Here is a 26,477-nt window from a genome sequence, read left to right on the forward strand (position 1 = left end):
TACCCTTTTTTCAGTGGGCTGTAGGTTGCCAGAAATCAGAGGAATTTTGGACAATTATTTACACTGCATGTGACGGATGTGTGACTTCAAAATGAAGTGGGATTTATCATAGAAAAGGAAATCAATGTCAAGGTTGGTCTTCTTCAAATTTCTAGTCGTTTTGTTTTAATTTTCTGCCACTGAACAGTGGACAAGAGGTAGGGAGAGAATCCAATTTTTTGTCAGTAGGCAACCAACACAGAGCACAGTCCAAAAGTATCCTGGATCCTTTTAGAAAAAGGGCACACTACTGTTGATGTGCATTAAGGTTATAGTGAACTCAGAAGAGAGGTCAAGATATGAGCAATTCTTAAAATGATCTGGGTGAATCTACACATTCCCCCCCTGAAGTCAATATTGAAAACAATAAGGATTTTCCATCATTGCTCCTGTTATCAGCATCAGGCTCACACTAGTAAGTTTGACCGTAGTTTAATTCAGGGTAAAGAGCATTTCACAGAGCCAACACAATATGCCACAACCGTCTAATAATACACAGCCGAGGTGTTTACATTTTATACACCAACTCTGACTGACTGCCAATTTAATGTTAATTCAAGCAGAATGATGTTTTGTTTACCCCCTGTAAACCACTCTGCATCCAAGTTGTCACTTCAGTCACCCTGAAAGTGTGTAATGACGGGAAAAAATATTATAAGAGAAACAATATTGCTAGATGCTCCAATACTTTAATGTGCGGCATGGTAACACAGTGGTTAGCACTGTTACTTCACAACGCCAGGGTCCCAGGTTCGATTCCCGGCTTGGGCCACTGTCTGTGTGGGGGTCCGCACGTTCTCCCTGTGTCTGCGTGGATTTCCTCCAGGTGCTCCGGTTTCCTCCCACAAGTCCCGAAAGACGTGCTTGTTAAGTGAATTCTCCCTCAGTGTACCCAAACAGGCACGTGTGGCGACCAGGGGATTTTCGCAGTAACTTCATTGCACTGTGACACTAATAAAAGATTATTATTAAAAGATTATTATTAAGGAGTATAAGAAATAACATTTTGAGAGCACCTGGGGCACTTTAAGTGGGATCTCTGAAACAATTGCATTCACCTGCCTAAGAATGACAGGAGAAATGTAACAGTGGGCTTGGAGTGAGGGTTGTCACAGAGGGACCAGCAGGCAATTATAGACACATTCAGATTACAGGAGTACAACTGCCAGGATAGATTTTTAAAACATCAATTACATTTCTGAGCGTTCTGAAGAGCTTTCAGAAAAGTCAGAGCAGGACTGTTATCAATGTTTGGCCTGAACAGAGGGAATTGAATGAGGATAAAAACATTTGGTCTCATTTTTACTCTTATTTGACTGGATCAATGTAAAACCACAAGAACCAAGAAATCGCAACAAAGGGCACTGCAAGTCAGCATAGATAATTAAGAGAAATGTGAGTCCATTTATATTACAGAACCATATCCACATAAAATCGTAGAAAGTGACAACTGCATTTGATGCTTACATTACATTAATTTAATAATTACATTTAAATTGGGCTGAATACAGAACTGATCTGTAAGAAATAAATTACTGACAGCTGCATAAGTAAGAGAACCTGTTTCTATTTGCGCCAGTACTCTACAGGCATTCATCTCAACATTAGCTTCATGCTTCAGTCCCATCTCAAGATTATTTCCTTGACAGGTCAAGTTCTGTCTCAACATCATCCTGAGGTACTTTGGTGCAGAGGTTTCCCTATCTAATGTATCCTGTACTCCAAATTCATTAAGTGGAGGAAACTGAAATGGAGGCCAGGTCTCAAACAGGGGAGAGCAATTACAATCCATGGGAGCAAGTTTCTTCAGGGCTTTTCCTGCGCTGCTATTGTAACTTTGATGGAAACTCCAATGATGTGTGTAAATAGTCATAGTATTTCATGTGTTACTTTGCTGGGCCCGTAACTGCTGGGTTCACCTTTACACACTTTTGAATATGGTGTAACCGCTGCAATTCCCCAGTCCTCTGGCACCAATCCTGAGTCTAACGAGGATTGGAAAATGATGGCCAGTGTCTCTGCAATTTCCACTCTCACTTCCCTTAGTATCCACGGATGCATCTCATTTATTCATGGTGTCTTGTGGGCTCTAAGTACAGACAGCCTATCCAATACCTCCTCCTTTTCAATTTTAAATTGTTCAAGTGTCTAACGTGTCTCTTCTTTGTCCTGGACAGCATCTTCTTTCTTAGAAAAGAGGGATACAAAATATTGATTTAGTACCTCAGCCATGTCGCTGCTGACATGCATAAACTTTTTGGATTCAATTTGGCACCCCTTCCCAAATTACCTCCTCTTTAATGGCATCTCATTGTTCAGTTACAGTTTTGCCGGTCAGTTTTTGATTCAAATTGATCTGGGCCAGTCCATTCTTACGCCTGTGAAGTTGGCTTTCCTGCAGTAAATTATTCTTACACTGAATTGTTTATTTTCCTTTTCCACAGCCAACATAAACCTTATAATACAATGATCACTATTCCCTTACAGAAACCCAATCCAGTTGGTTCACTTCATTCCCAGGAACGAGGTGCCTCTTTTCTGATTGGACTGTAAACATACATTGTAGACAATGCTCCTGAGCACATTCTAGCAACTCTTGCTTCCCTCTGCCCTTCATATTTCCACTATCCCAGTCCATAATTAAATGATTAAAGTCCCCATCATAAATACAATAATTCTTGCAATTCTCTGTAATTTCCTTGCAAATTTGTTGCTCTATTTATTTCCCACTAATTGTTCACTATAGGGTACACCAAGCAATTTGGTGCACTTTTCTGTTTCTTAGCTTTGATCAAATAGATTCTGTCCTTGACCCCTCTGGGTCACCCTCCCTCTTCAGCACTGAAATGTTCTCCTTCATCAATACAATTACCTCCTCTTTTCCTTCCCTAGCTTTCCTGAACACCTATCCATGAATATTTCAGCCATATTATTGCCACAGTATTATATTTCCATGAGATTATAAGTGTTTTCAACTCACCGATCTTATTTACCATATTCTGTCCATTTACATGCATAGTGGCCCTAATTTAGACTTTATTACCTTCCCTTTTAAGCTGTGCTCAAAAAAATACCGTACTATTTCATACCATGGTATTCCTTGCGAATATTACTATCTGGGGCTGGATTCTCCCCTACCCGGCAGGGGATGGGTCCCGGCGGGATGGAGTGGCGTGAACCACTCCGGCGTCGGGCTGCCCCCTAAAGGTGCAGATTTCTCTACACCTTTAGGGGCCAAACCCTCACCTTGAGGGGCTAGATCTGCGCCAAAGTGGTTCCCGTCCCGCCGGCTGGCGTGGAATGCCTTTTGTGCCACACCGGCCGGGGCGAAGGGACTTCGCCGGCCGGCGGAAGTACATGCATGCCCGGGAGCATCAGCGGCTGCTGACGTCATCCCCGCGCGGAAATAAAAGAGTGGCCCCACGGCATAGGCCCGCCCACGGATCGGTGGGCCCCGATCGCAGGCCAGGCCACCATGGAGCCCGCTCACGCCGCCTGGTCCCGCCGGTAAGGTAGGTGGTTTTATTCCCGCCAGCGGGACAGGCATTATAGCAGCGGGACTTCGGCCCATCGCGGGCCGGAGAATCGCCGGGGGGGGAGGTTGCGCCGACAGGTGCAGCGCGATTACCGCCCATGCCGAATATCCAGTGCCGGAGAATTTGGCGGCCAACCGGGGCAGGATTCACGCCGGCCCCCGCCGATTCTCCGACCCGGCGGGGTGGTTCTCACATCCCTGCCAAGTTATTTTAAATCAATCCCAATAACACCAACAAATTTCCCCATAAGGAAATTGGTCCCAGTTCTGTTTAGGTGCAATGTGCCTGGCCTGCACACGTCCCATCTCCCCCGAACTGATCCCAATTTTCCAGGAATCTAAAACTATCCTTCCTGCCCAATCTTTCCAACTACTTTATTCTCCTATTTCTGAAATCCAGAGTTTGCTACATTTGAAGTCCTGCTTGCTAATTTCGTATACAATTCCCCAAATCCTGACTGCAGGCCTACAGCACTCTTCTACCTATGTTGCTGATACCGAGGTGGACCATGACCATTGAATGTGCACCTTGATTCCTCAGAGTGCTCTGGAGCCATTCAGTGACAACCTTGAACCTGGCACTAGCAAGGTAATATACCATATAGATTCACATCTGTGAAGCATATGCCTGTTCTTCTAGATAATTAGATCTAATTTCACTATCGCTGTTCAGGTTTTCCTTGTGCCTTCCCTGTACAGTCAAGGCTTGGCTCTGGCTGTACTCCCCAGGTGAATCATTACTCTCACCAGAATTCAAAAATAAATACTGATAGGAGAGTGAGATGCACTGGTGGTTACCCAATCCCTCTCTCCCTAGATGTTTCAGCTGCAACATGACCACATCTATAAACATGCTATCCACAAAGTTATCAACCTAAGGCACCACAGTGATTTTGGATGCTGTTCAAGCTCCAAAATCTGAAGTTCTAGATGAGATGCTGCAGCTGATGGTACCCCCTGCACATATGGTTATCCAGGACAAGGGAAGCATCCTGGAGTTCCTACATGAAACAGGATGTATACTCTAGAAGTCAGAGCTGCCCTGCCATTTCTCTATCCATTTGATATTAAAACTTACTACTTAAAAAGTAATGATCCATTACTAATTTCTTCTCTGCTAACATTCCTGGTGACGAATGTAGGGATGTTAATCAAAATACTTTATTTAACCCCTATTGTCCCAAAGGTATGTGAAACTTTTAATTTCCCACTCTTTTGATATTTACCTTTGGAGAAAAGGCAACAACGCCACAATAATGTCCAGCCAAACAACTCATAGTATTCCTGTGAAGTCAGATTGACTATTTTTGTTTCAATTATCCCACTTAACTGAACTCTGCTCCCATCTGCTTTACAGTTTTCCCTGATGTCTTCACATTGATCCCAGACTGCTGCATAGTGATCCCGGACTGCTTCATTGGGACCTGCTTCACAATGATCCTGACCCCAATGTTTGTAAACATTAACCACATCAAAGAGAGGTAAGTGCATTCCAAGCACTAAGTGCATTCCAATCATTTAAGCTTGTGATTTCGTTTATCTCTCTTTGATGTGGTCAATATTTACAAACACTGGGTTTTTACAACAGATCTGGGTGCTGGGGCAGGCAGCACGGTGGCACAGTGGTTAGCATTGCTGCCTCATGGCGCCACGGTCCCAGGATCGATCCCGGCTCTGGGTTACTGTCCATATGGAGTTTGCACATTCTCCCCTTGTTTGCGTAGGTTTCACCCCCACAACCCAAAGATGTGCAGGTCAGGTCAATTGGCCATGCTACATTGCCCCTTAATTGGAAAAAATTAATTGGTACTATAAATTTAAAAAAAATTTTTTTTAAAGATCTGGGTGCTGGGAGTGAAAATTATTAATGGAAGGCCTAGATTGCTTTACTTGGAAAAATGTTGCAAGGTATTTACACTTGCAGGCAATAGTGAATGCAGATCTGACACTGATGGACTGAGTGTGAGTCCCCAAGTTGCAGAAAAGTGTTGAAAATGTCAGGTTGTAAACAGTTGTGCTTTAATTGTCCATTTAGTTCCAAGATGAAAGAGAGTTGGGCTTTCAAGGATTACTAAACAGCATCTCTACCAGAATACAAGGTCCATGGGGTCGGTTAGCTCAGTTAGTTCGATGGCTGGTTCATGGGAGACACCAACAGCGGTGGGCTCAAGTCCCGTACCAGCTGAAGTTACCGATGAACGCCTCATCTTCTTAACATTTCCCCTCGCTGAGGTGTGGTGACCCTCAGGTTAAGTCACCACCGGTAAGCTAGCTCTCTCTCAAAGGAAAGAGCAGCCTGTGGTCCTCAGGGACATTGACGACTTTCAAGTGCACAGTGGCATGATGATGAGCTTTGAAATGGGAAGGGTGCAGCAGAAGCCATTGAGTTACTGGGTTGCACGTTTTCCTAAAATATCACTGAATATCACAGATAGGGTAGTCTGTCAGGAGTCCAGTGGAGAGCAGGGAAAGGCAGAAAGTCTCCATTCTTGATCACACTAGAATATGGGTAAAAACACATGCTCAGATTGAACAAAACTAAATTGTGAGGCGTTAAAATGAGGCTGGAAGATTTGCCCAGTTTGTGCTAGAGGGAGGATTTCCAGTAATACTCTCAACATTAAGGACCGTTCTGGGATTGGAGTTTACCAAGCTGAAAAAGAGAAATAGCAGAAGTAAACACTGAGGACTTATGATTCATTTTGGACAGGGCAGCATGGTGGCACAGTGGGTAGCACTGCAGCCTCACGGCGCCGAGGTCCCAGGTTTGATCCCGTGTGGAGTTTGCACCTTCTCCCCATGTTTGCATGGGTTTTGTCCCCACAACCCAAAAAAAAGTGCAGGGTAGTTAGATTGGCCATGCTAAATTGCCCCATAATTGGAAAAATTAATTGGTACTCTAAATTTATTATTTTTAAAGATTCATTTTGGACTGATTCTCCGAGAATTGATTTTTTTTCCTTTTTTTTTAAATTTAGAGTACCCAATTCATTTTTTCCAATTATCAGGCAATTTAGCATGGCCAACCCACCTACCCTGGGTTGTGGGGGCAAAACTCACGCAAACATGGAGAGAATGTGCAAACTCCACATGGACAGTAACCCAGAGCCGGGATCGAGCCTGGGACCTCGGTGCCGTGAGGCAGCAGTGCTAACCACTGCACCACCAAGCTGCCCAAATTGACTGTCCACTTAAAGGAAAGTGTAATGTATTGCACTGAAGTGTGTCTTCTCAGCCGTAAGGAGGGATATTCTGTTCTGTGGTTTAAAGTGTTAGTTGTCTGCAAAGGTCTAATGAATAGACCTTTTAGTGCCTTTGTTACAGTAACTGTCTTAAAACATGAAATCTTACTGTGTTATTCTTTCAGCTATTCGCTGGAAGTTCAAATTTCTTTCTAAACATTATTGGTCTCTATGGGAATTGCAACAAGATTTAACAAAAACTATTAACTCAGAACAATTTACAAACAATAGTTTAACAAGTAACACTAAAAGATTGCAAAAGAATTGCTTTCTTCAAAGTGAATACAAAATCATAAAAAGAACTGGCTGAAGTCCCTGGGAAGTGTATTTTCTAAGGAATGAGATGTCTGCCATATCCATAAGTTCTCAGAAGAGTTTCTTTAAAGGTTTTTTCAAAATCCCTTTGACGCACATGCTTTGGAACCAAAACCATTGTCTACGTCTGGAAGAGCTGAACAGAAAGCATTACAGGAACCTTGTTTGTTTTGCACAGATTAAATGAAAACATTCTTCAGCCCTTGAGGGGATTAAGGTGAGATGTGCCAGGAAAGATTTAAAATTCCCTAATACCAGTGCATTCAGAGAGCCAGGATAATGAAATGCTCCAATGATAATGAATCAGTCTAATTTCTGTTTGGTATGATTGTAGGCGATTGCAGTTTAATGAAGGGGAACTCACTGTAAACACATACAGCAGGTGCACATTTACATGAACAGACACTAATCAGTCTGCATGGGTTTACCCTCCCCCTCACCATGTGCTTGATTACACTGTGGATGTCTTTACCAGTACCAATACAAGGGTATATCTTCCCAAGGTTTACTATGTAGACGTAGCAGAGGTTTAGACTATGGTTGGGATTTTCGAGCCCTCAAAATGGTGTGTTTTCTAATGGTAGAGACAGCTCGCTGCTGGCAGGGAATTTTGGGCCTGCCGATGCCAATGGCAATTTGTGTTGGTCCCTAGTCAGGCTGCTGGGTAACCCGCCACGGTGGTGGGGGGAGGGGGTTGCCTTCAACGGGACTAGAAATCCCGGTGGGAAGGGCGGGAATATACCCCCATGTCAAAAGAAACGCATTTTCTGCATAATTGAGATTAAGCACACAATAATGGATTGATAGCAGTAAGTAGGACACAAAGTGAATTAAACTGATGTTTCCTACCATAACAGTAATCCCCAAAAGATCCTCTCTGATGGATGTCAGTGCTGGGCAATGGAACCCACTTTTATTCCCCCACTTTGTTACCCAATGTCAGCATTAAGTGTTACCAACCTCCTCCTAAAAAGTGCCATTGGCCCAGACCTGGAAGGACATCAGTGTGAATCTTGTGCTCCTCACACCTTGGGTTTTTCCAACTCTTGAACATTGAACTGCAGTCTCCAGAAATGAGAGATGAATTTTTCAAAACTTCTCAGAGCAACCAAGAGAAAACAAAAATCACCAATACATCATAAAAGGTGTTTTTATTTTAATTTTCTTTGAACATGTTGCTTATCAATTATAAAGCATATTAGAGATGAGGGAAAGCTTCTCTTTGACTGAGACTCAAAAATCATCAAATCAGGTAACGAAGCAAGTTTGCCAGTGCATCATGAGGTGGACATCACCTTCAAACAGCTAAGAGTACCAAACCTGAGAGGGATAATTTATTGGGAGTGCAAGATAAAGGGAGCTCCCTGGCTCGGAGCCCTACCTCACCTTCAGGCAACAGAAAGCACTGGACCTATGAGGGACACTCGATTGGGAGTACAGGGTAAAGAGAGTGTCCAGGTTCGGAGCCCTCCCTCATCTTCAGACAGCAGAGAGCACTGGACCTGTGAGGGACAGCCACTGTTCACTGGGTTTGACTTCCTCCACAAGACTGGTCAGGTTCCATTTCTGGATCTGTGTCCAGTCATGGGCTATCAGGATCTCCAGGTAGCAAAATTTGCTTTGGGTTTTTTTATCATAGAATTTACAGTGCAGAAGGTGGCCATTCGGCCCATCGAGTCTGCACCGGCTCTTGGAAATAGCACTCTACCCAAGGTCAACACCTCCACCCTATCCCCATAACCCAGTAACCCCACCCAACACTAAGGGCAATTTTGGACACTAAGGGCAATTTATCATGGCCAATCCACCTAACCTGCACATCTTTGGACTGTGGGAGGAAACCAGAGCACCCGGAGGAAACCCACGCACACACGGGGAGGATGTGCAGACTCCGCAGAGACAGTGACCCAAGCCGGAATCGATCCTGGGACCCAGGATCTGTGAAGCAATTGTGCTATCCACAATGCTACCATGCTGTTTGAATGGTAGACCCTCCAGCTCTGTCCCTCCCCCATTGGGTTCACTAGGAATGCCTCACACTTGCCCAGGTTGAGTTAAAATCCTGAGAAGGCGGCAAACTCTTCCAGGAGCTTCATAATAACTTTCAGGCCATTCTGTGGGTCCGAGATGTAGAGCAGCAGATCATCCGCATAGAGTGAAACTCTGTGCCTTGGGCCTCCTCTTTGGATGCCCTTCCAGCCTTTTCGGGTCTCGCAGAGTAATCGCCAGGGGTTCGATTGAGAACAAGAGCAGGAACAGCGGGCATCCTGTGCCTCTGTTCAGCTGGAAGTATTCAGATCTGGTGGTGTTTCTCCGAATGCTCACCCTGGAGGTGTTGTACAGGAGTTTCAACCTCGAGGTGAGCCCTGTCCCCAACTGAAACTGCTCCAGTACCCGGTACAGGCATTTTCTGCGTCCAGGGAGATGATTACCTCTGGTGTTCTCTCCCTGGATGGGGCCATTATTACATTCAGCAGTTGCCTGATGTTCGCAGTTAGCTGTCTATTCTTGACAAAGCCCATCTTTTCCTCTGCAACCACTTCTGGTACACAGTTCTCTAGTCTCTTAGCCAGGAATTTCACGAATATCTTTGTGTCTATATTGAGCAGCAAAATGGGTCTCTATTATCCATATTCCCCCGGGTTTTTGTCTTTCTTGGTTAACAGTTATATCATGGCCTATGTTAGTGTTGGAGGCAGGGTGCCCTCTCCCTCAAGAATCTGCGAACATTTCCTGTAGGTGCGGGGCCAGGGTTAGTGCAAATGTTTTGTAGAAGTTCACCAGGAATCCACCGGGTTCCATCATCTTGCCTGCCTGCTTGTAATTGATGCTCTCTATGATCTCTCCCAAACCTATTGGTGCTTCCAGCTCCCCCCATCTGTTGTCCCCCATGACAGGCATGTCCAATCCATTGAGGACCCGTTTCATTCCCATGTCCCCCGTCACGGGGCTCAGAGGTGTACAGTCCTCGGTAGAAGGCCTCAAATGCTTGGTTGACCTTTTTTGGTTCGGCTACCAGTCCACCTCTGATATCCTTCACTTGTGCTATCTCCCTCGTGGCTGCCTGCTTTCTCATCTGGTGAGCCAACAGGTGGCTACCCTTTTCCCCATGTTCGTAGAAGTTCCCCCGTGTCTGGTGGAGTTGATGCACTGCTTTCCTGGTGGATAGCAGGTTAAAGTCCATTTGTAGCTTTTTTCTCTCCACCAGAAGCTCTATGGTCGGGGCCTTGGAGTATTTTCAGTCGACCTCCAGGATGGAATCTATCAGTGGCTGCCTGGCCGCCCTCTCTTCCCTGTCTCTATGTGCCTTGTAGGTTATAATCTCTCCCCTGATCACCGCCTTCAATACCTCCCAGAACGTGGAAGTTGAGACTTCCACATTCTGGTTGTTAGTGATGTACTCACCTATGGCCTATGGTGTTTTCTGGCAGAAACCTTGTCGGCCAAGGGGTCCATGGGAGGGGAAGGCATTGTGCATGGCCCGTCTCCAACCTCATATCCATGTAATGTGGAATGTGGTTGGAGATTAAAATCGCGGAGTATTCCGCTGTGACTATTTCTGGAAGCAACGATTTCCCCATGCAAAGAAGTCGATACGGGTGTACACCTTGTGTACCAGTGAGAAGAATGAGAATTCCTTCTCACTAGAGTGCGGGAACCATCATGGATCCACTGCTCCCATCTTCTCCATGAAAGTTTCCAGTTCCTTAGCCATGCCTGTCTTTTTCCCTGTTTTGGGGCTTGATCGGTCCATCAGTGGGTCCTGTACGCAGTTGAAGTCGCAGCCCCTATGATCAGTCGATGTGTGTCGATGTCAGGGATTTCCACCATGGTCTTTTTTATGAAGCACCTGTCATCCCAGTTAGGCATGTACATGTTTACCAGGACTACCCGTGCCACGTCTAGGACACCGCTGACCATGACGTACCATCACCCTGGGTCCGTACCATCCTTGTTGCCGTAAACACTGTCCTCTTGCTAATCAGTATTGCTATCCCCCTAGCCCTCGTCCCGTAGCATGAACAGTACGTCTGCCCCACCCAGCCCTTCCTTATCAAGAGTCGGTCCTTCTCCCTTGCAGGAAAATTATGTCGGCTTTCAAACTTCTTAAATGGGTGAAGATTCTGGATCTTTTCACTGGGCTGTTAAGTCCCCTAACATTCCAGGTGATAATCCTGGTAGGGGGTTTCTGTCCCCCCCACCTTCCTGCGGTATCAGCCATACTTACCTGGTGGACACGCCTCTGCACTTCAGGGGGCACCCAACATGGCCACCAACTGTGTGTACGTAACATGGGTGTGTCCCTACACTCCGGAGTTTCCCTTTGTTTCGGGAGCTCCAAAGTGGCTGCTGGAGGCGCCATCTTGTTCCCTCAACCTGTCTCACAGAGCCGAGGACCTGGGTTCAATCCGGCCCCGGATCACTGTCCTTGTGGAGTTTGCACATTCCCCCCTTAACTGCTTGGGTCTCACCCCACAACCCAAAGATGTACAGGGTAGGTAGATTGGCCACACTAAATTGCCCCTTAAGTGGAATTTAAAAAAAATATATAGACCGGAATTTAACATTCTTAATTGGGGGAGGGCCAATTAAGACAGGATCCCCCCAAGGTTAACTGGGAGCAGTTATCTGTAGGAAAATCTACATCAGAGCAGTGGGATTCATTCAAAAAGGACATACCGAGAGTACAGGGCCAACATGTTCCCGTGCCGCTCAAGCACTGGTGGGTAAAATAATGGAAAAGCCAAAGGTGTTTTATAAGTAAATTAAGGGCAGGAGGTTGACCAGGGTATGAGTAGTGCCCATTAGGGACCAACGTGGCAATTTGTGTGTGGAACTGGAAGATATAAGTGAGGTTTTAAATGAGTACTTTGCACCTGTGTTCACTCAGGAGAAGGATGATGTAGGTATAGAAATCAGGGAGGCGCATTGTAATTTACTTGACCAGCTTAACATTGAGACGAAAGAGGTATTAACAATTTTAATGGGCCTAAAAGTGTATAAATCTTCGGGGGCAGGTGAGATGTATCCCAGGTTGCTGTGGATGCAAGGGAGCAGATTTCAGCGACTCAGACAAAAATGTTCAGATCTTCTCTGGCCACAGAAGAGGTAGCAGAGGACTGGAGGACAGTTAATTTTATGCCATTATTCAAGAAGGGAAGTAGGGTCAAACCAGGAAACTACAGGCCAGTGAGTCCAAAGTTAGTGCTGGGAAAACTACTGGAAAAATATTAAGGGACAGAATGAATATCCACTTGGAGAGGCAAGGATTAACCAAAGATAGTCAGACTGATTTTGGCAAAGGGAGATCATGGGCAGGTTTCTCCGTCCCGCCACACCAGATTTCTGGTTCAGCACGCCATCGGGATTCTCCGTTACACTGGCTGGTCAATGGGGTTTCCCATTGTGAGGCAGTCCAACGCCGTCGGCAACTCCCCAGACTGCCAACAAAATGGAGCATCCTGACGGCGGAGAATTCAGCCCCATGTATTACAAACTTGATTGAAGTTTTAGTGGAGGTGTGTAGATGAGGATAATGCAGTTGATGTAGTCTACATGGACTTTAGTAAGGTTTTTGACAAGGTCCCACATGGGAGACTGATGAAGACGGTAAAAGCCCAGGGGTTCGGGGCAATTTGGCAAACTGTATCCAAAACTGGCTCAGTGGTGGGAGGCAGAGGGTGATGGTCGAAGGTTGTTTTTGTGACTGGAAGCAAGTATCCGACAGTGTTTCTCAGGAATGGTGTTGTTTGTAGTATAAATTAATGAATGATCCTGATGTGAATGTAGGAGGTATGATTAGTAAGTTCGTAGATGACACAAACTTTGGGGGTGTGGTAAATAGTGAGGATCAAGGCCTTCGATTACAGGATGATATAGATGGGCTGGTTAGATGGACAGAAGAGTGGCAAATGGAATTTAATCATGAAAAATGTAAGGTAATGCATTTTGGGAGGACTAACAAAGCAAGGGAATATACGATGAATGGTCGGACCCTAGGAAGTACAGAGGATCAAAGGAATCTTGGTGTGCATGGTCACATACCTCTGAAGTCAACAGAATAGGTAGATACGGTGATTAGGAAGGTCTAAGGGACTCTTGCCTTTATTAATCAAGCCATGATGTGGAGATGCCGGCGTTGGACTGGGGTGAGCACAGTAAGAAGTCTTACAACACCAGGTTAAAGTCCAACAGGTTTGTTTCAAACACGAGCTTTCGGAGCACGGCTCCTGAAGAAGGAGCCGTGCTCCGAAAGCTCGTGTTTGAAACAAACCTGTTGGACTTTAACCTGGTGTTGTAAGACTTCTTACTTTATTAATCAAAGCATTGAATGTAAGAGCAGGAGGTTGTGCTGGAGCCCCAGCAGAAGTATTGTGCGTAGTTCTGATCATCACACTATAGAAGGGAAGTGATTGTACTGGAGAGCATGCAGAGGAGATTCTCAGGATGTTCCCTGGTCTGGATCATTTCAGCTATCAAGAGAAAATGGGCAGGCTGGAGTTGTTTCCCTGGGGCAGAGAAGGCTGAGGGGAGACCCGATTGAGGTGCATAAAACTATGAGGTGTATAAAACATAGATAGGGTCGACAGGAAGGCACATTTCCACTTAGTGGAGGGGGGTCAATAACCAGGAGACATAGATTTAAGGTAATGGGAAGGAAGTTTAGAAGGAGGAAAAGCTTTTTCACCCAGAGGGTGGTTGGAATCTGTAACTCACTCCCTGAAAGTGTGGTAGAGGCGGGAACCCTCACAACTTTTAAGAAGTGTTTAGATGAGCACTTGAAATGCCAAAGTGTACAAGGCTACGGACCAAGTGCTGGAAAATGGGATTGGAATAGTTGGGTGCTTGATGGTCAGCATGGATGCGATGGGCCGAAGGTCCTATTTCTGTGCTGTAAATCTCTATGACTCTATAACATGTGTGGGGCAGTTGGAACTAGCAGGTAAGAGAGTCAGTTATCTATTTTGCACCTCTCCCAAATTTCCCTGATTAAATAGAAACTTTAAAAAGAATCAAGGAAAATTAGGAAAGGTGATGATGGATTGTTAATACTTTCTTTGTCATCTATTTTCCCCATCAATTTGAGTAAGTGCTCTTCTAAAAACAAACACATCTTCCTCGAGTACCATGCAGTTCAAGTGATTTCTTGAAAGAAGGTAGACTTATTCTCAATCATAGGTTAGCTTATGACCTTCTTAAAAAAAATTGAAGGTCAGCATCCAAGTGGAATGTCTTTCCTTACTTAAAAAAATATATAGGGGGCGCGATTCTCCGCAAATCCGGCGTGCCGTGAAGGCTGGCGTGAAACTGGCCGTGTTTCACGCCAGCCTCGGAGCTCCGTCCCGGGACCCGATTCACCCCCCCAGGGCGGGGCTAGTATTGGGGCCCGGGGAATCATCGCGACGCGGAGTTAGCTAACGTCGCTAACTCCGCCCGCCAAGAGTCACGGCGGCTGACGCGCACGATGACGTCAGCCGCGCATGCGCGGGTTGGATGGCTCCAACCCGCGCATGCGCGGATTACGTCATCCGCAGACGCGTCGAACCCGCGCATGCGCGGGCCGTCATGCCCCTCAGCTGCCCCGCGGACTGATCCTGCGGGGTGGCGGAAGAACAAATAGTGCACGGGTAACGGACCCGCTGCCATGGTGCGGCCGTGCCAATCGGTGCCATGGTTGTCCGGGACGGGCACTTCGCGGACGTTTTCACGAACGCTGAAAGCAGGTGTGATTGCGGCCGTGAAAACGGCCGTAAACTCTGTGGTATTCGGCCCATCGGCCTGCGGAGAATCGCTGTTTGCCGTAAAAAACGGCGAGCAGCAATTCGTGTCGGGGGGCGGCCGGAGGGTGGGGAGAATAGCGGGAGGCCGTGAAAATTGTCGGGAAGGCCCTCCCGCTATTCTCCGACCCGTCATGGGCAGCGGAGCATCGCGCCCATGGGCCTGGATTCTCCGGTCCCCCAGCTGCGTGTTTCCCGGTGGGCTGACAAAGGGGTTCTCTGTTCCTGCTGCTTGTCAGTGGGATTTCCCATTGATGCCACCCTATGCTGCCGGGAAATCCGGAGGCAGGGGTGCACTGCCAGCGGGGAAAAGAGAGTCCCAACGGCCAGAGAGTTCCAGCCATGATTTTCCCAACAATATCGCCTAAGAAACAGTAAGAAGTCTGGGCAGCACAGTAGCATTGTGAATAGCACAATCGCTTCACAGTTCCAGGGTCCCAGGTTCAATTCCGACTTGGGTCACTGTCTGTGCGGAGTCTGCACATCCTCCCCGTGTGTGCGTGGGTTTCCTCCGGATGCTCCGATTTCCTCCCACAGTCCAAAGATGTGCAGGTTAGGTGGATTGGCCATGATAAATTGCCCTTCATGTTCACAATTGCCCTTAGTGTTGCATGGGGTTGCTGGGTTATGGGGATGGGGTGGAGGTGTTGACCTTGGGTAGGGTGCTCTTTCCTAGAGCCAGTGCAGACTCAATGGGTCGAATGGCCTCCTTCTGCACTGTAAATTCTATGATTCTATGAACACCAGGTTAAAGTCCAACAGGTTTGTTTCAAACACGAGCTTTCGGAGCGCCGCTCCTTCCTCAGCTCCGAAAGCTGGTGTTTGAAACAAACCTGTTGTACTTTAACCTGGTGTTGTAAGACCTCTTACTGTGCTCACCCCAGTCCAACGCCGGCATCTCCACATCACCGCCTAAGAAAGATTGGGCGTGAGAGGCTGAATGGCGTTCTCTCATTCAAACCTGTCATCAATACTTATGTGTGTACTTCAGAGAATTAGCACTGAAATCTATGCAGCAAACAATTTGCACCATTCTACCAAATGGTGTATACACTTCTTGCATAGGCTATTAGATGTGTAAACACCACCTTAAAGATGTTTTGAGAGTGCAATCTCCTAACAATGGTTGGCAGCAAAGTAGAAATGCTGAGCACCTTTCAGTTTGTGGCCACTGTTTAAAGTCAATCTAAGAACTATGCTTGCAGATTGTCCCATATTGCAGACAGCTCAGTTAATGACCCATTTTGTTATTGTCAGCGATAAGTGTTTGTTGCATCGTGTGCCGAAACAACTGATGGGAAGAAGATTGAAAGTAATGACAATTAATGGAAGGGAGCGACAATTAGGAGTAAATCGGTCTTGGATGAGCTCTAATTAATTCAGCTGCCAGTCTACCACTAGAATTAGACTCCAGAGATGAAGTACTGCAATCCGAATTTGCTGAAATCATGACTGATTTCTATTTCTCCTCTTCTGCTCTTATAGGCCAACTCCTCGTAGCCTTTTGCTTATGTTTCAACTATGTTAACTTACCATGATCCATTGCTTGATAACATAATTCAGAATTTTACCCACATTTTTTTGGAATACCGATACTTATGGTGGGGACTCCAAATTGTTTGAGATTTCCCAGACAGAGGAGCACTGATGCTTTCAGTTCCATGCATTTGAGCATTTGAGCCCAGCTTCGCAATGGCCATAAATGGCAGTGTCAGGGAATTGACTGAACGTTCTGAAGAAATTCTCAGCACACCGTGAAACACAGCAAACAAATTGGGAACTATGCAAAAATGTGAGCCAACAAATAAGCTGTCATGGAGTACGGATCAAAGTAAAAGACAGCATTAAAATAGCTAACCCCAGTTCAAAAAGAAGCCAGGTACTGGAGCAGGAATCCTCTGAAGCTTGAAGTGATTATCGCTGATGCAGCAAATGGAACTACAACAGGTTGGAGGAACAGCACCATATCTAACGATTAGACACTTCAGAGCCTTCTGGACTCAACATTGAGTTCAACAACTTCAGACCATGAACTCTGGAGCCCATTTTGATTTTTCCCAATCTGTATCTTGCTACTGAGATTGAACTGACCTTTCTTTTGCTATTGACACTTTGGACCTATGTTTTGCTTCTTTTCTACAACCATTACTATTCATCTTGCAGTTTGTTCCATGTCATCTTTGGTATTTAATCTCCCCTATCCTCAAACCCATCCTCGCCCTTACCTTTTGCTCCTCCAGGCCTTACCCCTTTCCTTCAACAGAATAAAATTCATCACATTACTATCTCTCTCCAGTTCTGAAGGTGAGTCATATGAACTGAAAACATTCATTGTTTCTCTCTCCACAGATGCTGCCAGACTGCAGATTTTCCAACGCTTTCTGTTTTCACTTCATCGAGTCACAAACTGGCCCACAATATTAAACATATTTCAGAAGTGGCAAACAGGATTTTGCAAATTGAAGACTGAAGGATAAGCAAACATACCAAGGGCTGGATTCTACCCCCTCCCCCGCCCGCCACAAGATCGCCACGGACGGGACGCAGACCATGTAAAGGGCCATCGACCTCTGGCGGGAATTTCCGGTCGCTAAGCAGGCATGACTGGAGAAACCCGCCCCGAATGTTTTCCATTGTGTTTGACAATTAGTTAGTCAACCAACATTGCGCAGGTTTAAACATAAAAAAGTTTAGCATCATACCAGGCTTCTAGAATATGTGGAATTGACAAATGATCACAGTGTTCTCCAGGCCCGTTTGTTAAATACAATGAACACTTGCCTAATATAAAATCAAAGACCACAAACTATTATGCCATTTAGAACAGCTTATCCACTAGGCAGGGCTTAATTCAGTGTTCAAAGTCAGCCCTTGTTGGTTTCATCTGACACGTAACTATTTGTGAGTTTCCAGATCATTTATTTAGGTGCAAGCTAAAGGGGGGACTCCAGACCACTGTGGTTGAAATTAGAGACCTCACGGTTTGGCACTGCAACAGCATTAGTGACTGAAGGTAAAAATTTGCTCTTGGCCTTCAAATTGCTTGTACCGGAGAACGGTATGAATGTCGCACACACAGGCATGCAGATCTGAGACAGGTGTGGCAGGAGCTCTGTGCTGGAGAGTGAGCTGTGAGAAAGGACTGATTATGGGAAAAGTATTCAGCGTCAAGGAACCTCCAGAAGCATCTACATACGAGAGAGATTGCATAAAATGTTGAAAGAGAAATCGTTTCTCAGTCTAGGGCATTCCAGACATGCAAATCTGTTCTGCTGAATAATAATTATGTCAATCAATAATATCTGTTTAAGTATCTTGTGTCTGCTATAGCATTAGTATGAAAATGACAATTGGCTGCCAACTTGTGTCAATCGTTACTAGTTTATAATTTTATTGTTTGGCTTCCTCTTTGAGAAACTTGTCATGCACTCAGACACTTATTGTGTGTCCGAAGAAGGAGATTAAGTTTGGGTAAATGTGAATATAATTTGCATCAATTATGGAAAATGATCCTAGCAAGCTAAGATCCAAGACATGCATTATTCAGGCAGTTCCTTGTAAAGAAATTAAGGTGAATGGGTTAAAGAGTCAACGTGTCTGTTAATCAAAGTTCCTTGTAAAGTTTACGGATTTATATACCACACCATTCTTTTTGTGATTGGCTGCTTAATGTTGCATTTCCGTCTTCAGCTGCCCATCAGCTTCACCAGGGGCAAGGTAAATGAGGTTGTTCTGCTGTCCTTACAAGAAGTGTACATCACAGAAATATTTTATTTCTTCAGGCACAGATATAAATCGATTTGGTGTTGGAATGGGCTGTGCTTTTTGACTGACTGACACCACAAATTCCATCAAAATGGCTTTTCAATTATTAGCTCCTGCTGGGGAACTGACCACCCCCAGTACACCAGCTGAGACAAAGAGCTTTAAAATGGCTGTTCGGGTGGCCAAGATTTCAAAAGCTTCTTCTCTATAGTTGTGGTAGATATTGCACATCGAAATAAAAACAGGTCTGGCACCAATACAGAAAACGCTGGACAATCTCAGCAGGTCTGACAGCATCTGTGGAGATAAAAGGAAGCTAACGTTTCAAGTCTGGATAACTCTTTGTCAAAGGTAGAGAAAACTGGAAATGGGGTCAGATTTATACTGTAGTGGGGGGCGTGGAGCAGTGGGGCTGGATAGGGGGCCAGCATTAGATGGACATAGACAAAGATGTTGAGGGCAGAAGACAAAATGAATATAAATGGGGGTGATTAAGGCTAAGAAGGGTGCTGTTATTAGCACATAAAGATAAAGAGATTAAAATGTGTGAATTGCAGAACAAAGTTGAGCAGTGTGTTAAAGGGCAACTCGGAACAGTTGGCCCAAGTGAAGTGGTGTTGGGAAGGGGGAACAATGGTGAGGGAAAACAAAACAATAAAAATGGGGTGAATGTGGAGGAGGTGAAGTTGTTGAACTCAATGTGAAGTCCAGAATGCTGTAATGGAAGATGAGTTGCTGTTGCTCCAGTTTGGGCTGGACTTCACAGGAACATTGTAGCAGGCCAAGGATGGACATGTGGACGTGAGAGCAGGACAGTGAGTTGAAATGGCAAATGTCAGGAAGGTCTGGGTCCTGCTTGTGTTCTGCAAAGCGGTCACCCAGTCTGCGTTTAATCTCTGCAATGTAGAGTAAACCACACTGGGAGCAGTGAATGCAATGAACCAGACTGAAGGAGGTGCACGTGAAGCACTGCCTCACTTCGAAAGAGTGTTTAGGCCTGAGGTGGTGAGCAAGGAGGAAGTAAATGAGCAGGTGTTACAATTCTGCAATTTCATGGGAAGGTGCCATGGGAAAAGGGTGAGGTGTTGGGGGTGATGGAGGAGTGGACCAAGGTATCCCGGAAAGAATGGACCCTGCAAAATGCTGACAGGGGGAGTGAGGGGAAGTTGTGTTTGGTGGTGAAATCATGCTGGAGTTGGCGGAACTGGCCGTGGATGACACTTTAAATGGGTGAAAAGTGAGGACAAGGGGGGTCCCTATCCTGGTTCTGGGAGGGAAGAGAGGGGGTGAGCGCAGAGTTGCGGGAGATGGGTCAGACACGGTTGAGATCCTTGTCAACCAAGTGGGTGGGAAACCACGATTCATAAGGAAGAAACTATCTGGCTCCATCTGTGGAGAGAGATACTGAATTAGCTTTTCAGTTAATGACTTTCAACATTTCCCAGGATTTTTGGAACACACCAGCTCAATAAAGGCAAGAGGACAATAAGAATTGAGAGGCTGGCTAGAAAGTTTTAAAATTCTGCGACATGACAGCTGCTTGTTTGCCCAAACAAACTTTTTCTTGCAGGACTTACTCTCAGAGCATGCTTTCATTATTTTGTTGGTGATCTCCAATATCTTTTTTGCCTTTGATCTGCATTTCCCAGTGGTCAGTTGTCTCAAAAGCTCTTAAAGCTTAAGCCTTCTGATGAAGAACTAAAGGCACAGCACCTGTGACACCACCTATAGCAGGTGCAGCAACAGCCTTCATCCCACCCACCTGCAACCTGAGGAGAAGCGGTGAATACTCGGCTCACAAGGAGGTGATATCCCAACAAGGTACAACAAGATACACAAAGGCAAAGGATTAGGTTCATGGACATGACTGAGCAGTAGTACCTCAGGGAGCACAGATTTTCCAGTCAGGTGCTTGCTGACTGGCTTTTGGAAGTAAACTTCCTGCCAAGTGGACCAGATTAGCACATCTTTCCAGTGGGTCTTCAAGTTCACCACAGCCGTAAATGTTTTCACCCCTGTCGCTGGCTGGTGACATAGAAACATAGAAAATAGGTGCAGGAGAAGGCCTTCGGCCCTTCAATCCTGCTTCGCCATTCATTAAGATTTTTTTAAAATTAATTTACCAAATATGGGTGTCGCATTGTGGCCAGCATTTATTGCCCATTCCTAATTGCCCCTTCGGAAGGTGGTGGTGCGTTGCCTTCTTGAACCATTCAGTCCTTGAGGTGTAGTTACACCCACTGTGCTACTAGGGAGGGAGTTCCAGAATGTTGCCCCAGTGACAGTGACGGAGCGGCGAGATATTTCCAAGTCAGGGTGGTGAATGACTTGGTGGGAAACCTCCAGGTGCTGGGGTTCCAGGTATCTGCTGCTCTTGTCCTTCTAGATGGTAGTAACCCTGGGTTTGGAAGGTGTTATCTAAGGAACCTTGGTGAGTTATTGCAGTGCATCTTGTAGATGGTACACACGGCTGCCACTGTTCGTCGATGGTGGAGGGTTTGAATGTTTCTGGAAAGGGAAGCAATCCAGCGGGCTGCTTTGTTCTTGATGGTGTTGAGCTTCTTGAGTGTTGTTGGAGCTGCACTCATCCAGACAACTGGAGTATATTCCATTACACTCCTGAGTTGTGCCTTATAGATTGTGGACAGGTTTTGGGAGGTCAGGAGGCAAGTTACTTGCTGTAGGATTCCTAGCCTTTGACCTGCCCTGGTAGCCACAGTATTAATATGGCTAGACAAGTTCAGTTTCTGATCAATGGTAACCCCCAGGATGTTGCATGTGGGGGATTCAGGGATGGTAATGCCATTGAATGTCAAGGGCTGGTGGTTAGATCCTCCCTTGTTGGAGATGGCTTGTCACTTGTGGAGCGCAAATGTAACTTGCCACTTGTCAGCCCAAGCTTGGATATTATCCAGATCTTGCCACATTTGGACATGGACTGCTTCATTATCTGAGGAATCGCAAATGGTGCTGAACATTGTGCAGTCATTTGTGAACATCCCCACTTCTGACCTTATGATGATCATGGTTGATCATCCAACTCAATAGTCTAATGACACTTTCCCCCCATATTTTTGATCCCCGTCACCCTAAGTGCTAGATCTTACTACTGCTTCTTGAAAGCATACATGTTTTGGCCTCAGCTACTTCCTGTAGTAACAAATTTCACAGGCCGAACACTCTCTGGACGAAGAAATTTCTCCTCATCTCTGTCCTACATCGTCTACCCTGTATGCTCAGACTCTGACTCCTGATTCTGGACACATCCATCATGGGGAGCATTCCTGCATCTGCCCTGTCTAGCCCTGTTAGAATTTGATACGTTTCTATCAGATTCCCCCCTCATTCTTCTGAACTCCAGCAAATCCAATCCTAACCGCTGTAATCTCTCCTCAAACGTCAGTCCCATCATCCCAGGAATCAATCTGATAAACATTTGCTGCACTCCCTCTAGAGCAAGAACATCCTTCCTCAGATAAGGGGCGAAATTCTCCGACCCACCGCAGGGTCGGAGAATCGGCCGGGGCCAGCGGAAATCCGGCCCCCGCCATGGCAGAAATTCTCCGCCACCCGGGAATCGGCGAGCCCCCTGCATCGATTCTCCAGCCCGCGATAGGCCAAAGTCCTGCCGCTGAGAGGCCAATCCCGCCGCCGTGGTTTGAACCAACACTGGTGGCGGCGGGATCGGCGGCGCGGGCGGGCCCTCAGGGTCCTGGGGGGGGGGGGCACGGGGCGATCGGACCCCGGGGGGACCACGGTGGCCAGGCCCGCGATCGGGGCCCACCGATCGGCGGGCGGGCCAGTGCCGTGGGGGCATTCTTTTTCTTCCACCGCCACCACGGCCTCCACCATGGTAGAGGCAGAAGAGAATCCCCCAGCGCGCATGCGCCGGTGGTGACATCAGCGGCAGCTGACGCACCGGCGCATGCGTGAACCGGCGAAGGCTTTTCAGCCAGCCCCGGCGGCGGGCGGCGGGGGTCAAAGGCCGTTGGCACCAGTTTTGGCGCCAGTCGGCGTGGTGCCAACCACTCTGGCGCGGGCCTAGCCCCTCAATGTGAGGGCTTAGCCCCTAAAGGCGTGGAGAATTCCGCACCTTTGGGGAGGCCCGACGCCGGAGTGGTTGGCGCCACTCCGCTACGCCAGGACCCCCCGCCCCGCCGGGTAGGGGAGAATCCCGCCCAAGGAGACCAAAACTGCAAACAATATTCCAGGTGCGGCCTCACCAAGGGCCTGTATCTTTGCAGAAAGACATCCATGCTCCTGTACTCAAATCCTCTTGCAATGAAGGCCAACATGTCGTTTGCCTCCTTTACCGCCTGCTGTAACTGCATTCTTACCTTCAGCGACTGGTGTACGAGGACACCCAGGTCTCATTGCACATCAATTTTTACATTAGCTACCCTCCAATCTGCAGGAACTGTTCCAGAGTCTATTAAATCCTGGAACTTGACCACCATAGCATCCTTATTCCCAGAGCCACTCTGGTATGTAGATTATTAGGCCCTGGAGATTTATCAGCCATCAATCCCATCAATTTCCCAACACCATTTTTTAACTAATATTGATCTCCTTCAATTCCTCCCTCTCATTAAACCCTGCGTTCCCCAATATTTCTGGTGTCTGATTTGTGTTATCATTTGTGAAGACAGTACCTATGGAGCTTTTACAGTCATTTTTTATGTGCCCTGTAACCTTACTCTCGTATTCTATTTCCCCCCCCTTAATCAATCCCTTGTTCCTCCTTTAATTAATTCTAAACTGCTCCCAATCAGGTCTGTTGTTTTTCTAGGTAAATTTGTATGCTCCTTGGATCTAATACTATCTCTAATTTCCCTTGTAAGCCATGGATTGGACACCTTACCCGTTTAACTTTTGTGCCAGACATGAATAAACAATTGTTGCAATTCGCCCATGCGCTCCTTGAATGTTTGCCATTGCCTATCCACTGTCATCGTTTTAAGTAACATTTCCAGATCTATCAAAGCCAGCTTGTGCCTCATACATTCATAGTTTCCTTTATTAACATTCAGGACCTTAGTCTCAGAAGCAACTACTTCACTTTCCATCTTGATGAAAAATTCTATCATATTATGGTCGCTCATCCCCAAGAGGTCTCGCACAATTAGACTGTCAATGATTCCATTCTCATTACACAGTACCCAGTCTAGGATGGTCCTCAACATAATGGTCCAGAAAACCATCCCTTGTAGACTGCAGGAATTCCTCCTTTACGATATTGTGGCTGATTTGATTTATCCAATCTAAAAGCAGATTAATATCACTCATAATTACAGGTGTTCCTTTATCTCATGCATCTCTAATTTCCTGTCAAATGCCATTACCAACATTGCCACTGCAGTTTGGGGGGTCTTTCTGCATAATTTCACTATCTTCTGCACATTAGTTCATCTCCCACATCGATTGCTTTACTATTGATGAAATCAGTCAGAATGAGAGGGCTCTTGGATTTGTTGCTATGGCTGGTTTCCCACAGGCATGGTGGGTTTGTGAGCTATGGGGACAAGGTTCAACGTGGGCATACCTTAAAGATCATGTACTCAGATGGGGTGTCAGTCTTCCATCACCTCCGGAGCACTTTGGAGTTTTTAACGGCAGGATTGGAAAGGGGTGGGGATCCAGCAACAAACCTGCCCCCCAGTTAACTTGCAGTTAAACATTCAATGAAGACTTGTCAACAGGCTGAAGAAGGGCAGAATTAATTTTAATACTAATAATGGGAAGAGTGAACAGTCTGGGGCACATTAGTGCACAGCTGTCTGCAGCACAGTGGGGAGTCATTATTAATTGTGCCACTGCTGTTAAAAATTTTGTTCAAAGAGGGAACTGTCAAACTGAGGTGCTCATTCGGGGCACAAAGTTGCTGTCACTTGAGGATCAGAGGAGTGAGCATCTGGACTGTTCTGTGGACTGATGGCCCTCTGCTCTAGAGCTTGCTAGATTCCTCCAGGCAACAAACAGCGAGCCCAGTCACCACTGCTATTTGCCTTTCGAAATCACCCTCCATCATGAGGCACCATCTCCAGATCACTCCTGACTAATTGGGAACTTTCCTTTAAAGGTTTTATCATAACAGTGATGCTGATATGACAGGAGATCATGACCCCCAAATGGTCCAAGCATCGGCTTCCTGATCACAGATTGAAAATATAACCTAGAGAGTCGTAGGTTGGACAATGTGACAATCCAGGCACCCTTAGGTAAACTGGCAGTATTCAGCAATATAAATCATTTGGTATGCAACCACAGAAAGATCACCATGCATGTCCTTGCAATATACCCATTCCTTCATTCTGTACCAGCCGATTCATCCACAGGTCTTTGTATCTCCACCAAGACTCAATGGGTGGCTCCTTGGGGACACAATTACACTTTTAGAACATGGCTGACAACACCTGTGGGAAGCCTACCACTAATGCACAGGAACAATACAACAATAACTATGTTAATACAATAGCAGTCATGAGCAAGCCATTGGATTGCTGAAGATGTGACTCATGTGCCCAGACAAATATGAGGGACACACCTCAGTATGCACAAGCAATGTGGTCCCGAGTGATCGTAGTCTGCTGTGCCTGCCACAATCTGGGAAGTGGGAAATGATTGACTGCGCTACATCTTCAGCGGAGGAGAAGTCTGATATGGTAAGGGCACCTGAACCAATTCACTATGCTGCCAGGATGTACTTTTTCAAACATGCTTTGCCCGATCAGAGGCAGTGCAGCCAGTCTACCAATTCTGAACCAATTGTGCCACTCACACAGAGCCCAGCACAAACAGTTCCACAGTCTACAATCCATCCCGCTCACTAACACAACAGGCAACAATCGAGAGGACAGGACAATGAAGCTTTGACATAAAGTTTATGATTCGTAATCACACAAGCGATTAACTTTGTACAGCTACTATCTCTTTTTCTTTCATTTCCTATACTCCTGCATGGCAGAAGCCATGTGGCTTCAGCAGAGATTGCTCATTCCCTTGCTCTGAATGCTCAGAATGTTATGCCAAAATCTGTGAACGCCTCATCAAAGGCTGCTCCACTCGCACCTGTTCAGAGGCAGATTCGACTATTGGGATAGGAAGCAGTTTCAGGAGATGGAGTGGGGCAAAGAGTGAGGTGTGGAAGCCATTTGAGCAGAGTTCCCACTTCCATAAGCCTTGTCTTCATCCTGCATGTTCCCTCTTATGGCCCAACTGCACTTCCTTGCTAGCCAAGACCAGGAGAATAGTTTGCTGCATTTCAGTGAGGCACTAAACAGCCATGGTGAGGTTTTCCTCCATTCTGCTTCAGCTGGCAGAATAAGTGTGTTGATCATTAATGTGGGCCAGAATACATTCAGTTGCCATGTCAGATGCTTCATGCAATGGGCCACTCTTTCTCTGGATGCTGAAATCAGCATGAATGCCTGAGACATCTTGGCATTCATACTAGAGATGGACTCCTCAAATCTCTAGCCAATTATCTGGAAATACTGACAGAACATTACACATTTTCTGCTTCCCTTTTTGCTTGAGGTTGGTGAGCAGTTAATATTTCCTGTTGCAGCAGCGAAAAAGAGCCAGCTATGTGTCCAATTAGTTTTCTCTGAATCAATTAATCTAATAATAGAAAGTTAAGTAGTATGAAATATTACTGTAATTGTCCTTTTAAATCAAATGCATCATATAATGAAATACAAATTGTGGTTTTAGAAAGATCAGAAACTAATTATAATACATCTGATCTCTGATCAGTATGAGAATAATAATGTCCGATGGTCGAATGTTTCGGAGCAAATTGAC

The sequence above is a fragment of the Scyliorhinus canicula genome, chromosome 11, assembly GCF_902713615.1.
Source record: "Scyliorhinus canicula chromosome 11, sScyCan1.1, whole genome shotgun sequence".
In the NCBI taxonomy this organism is placed as follows: Eukaryota; Metazoa; Chordata; class Chondrichthyes; order Carcharhiniformes; family Scyliorhinidae; genus Scyliorhinus; species Scyliorhinus canicula.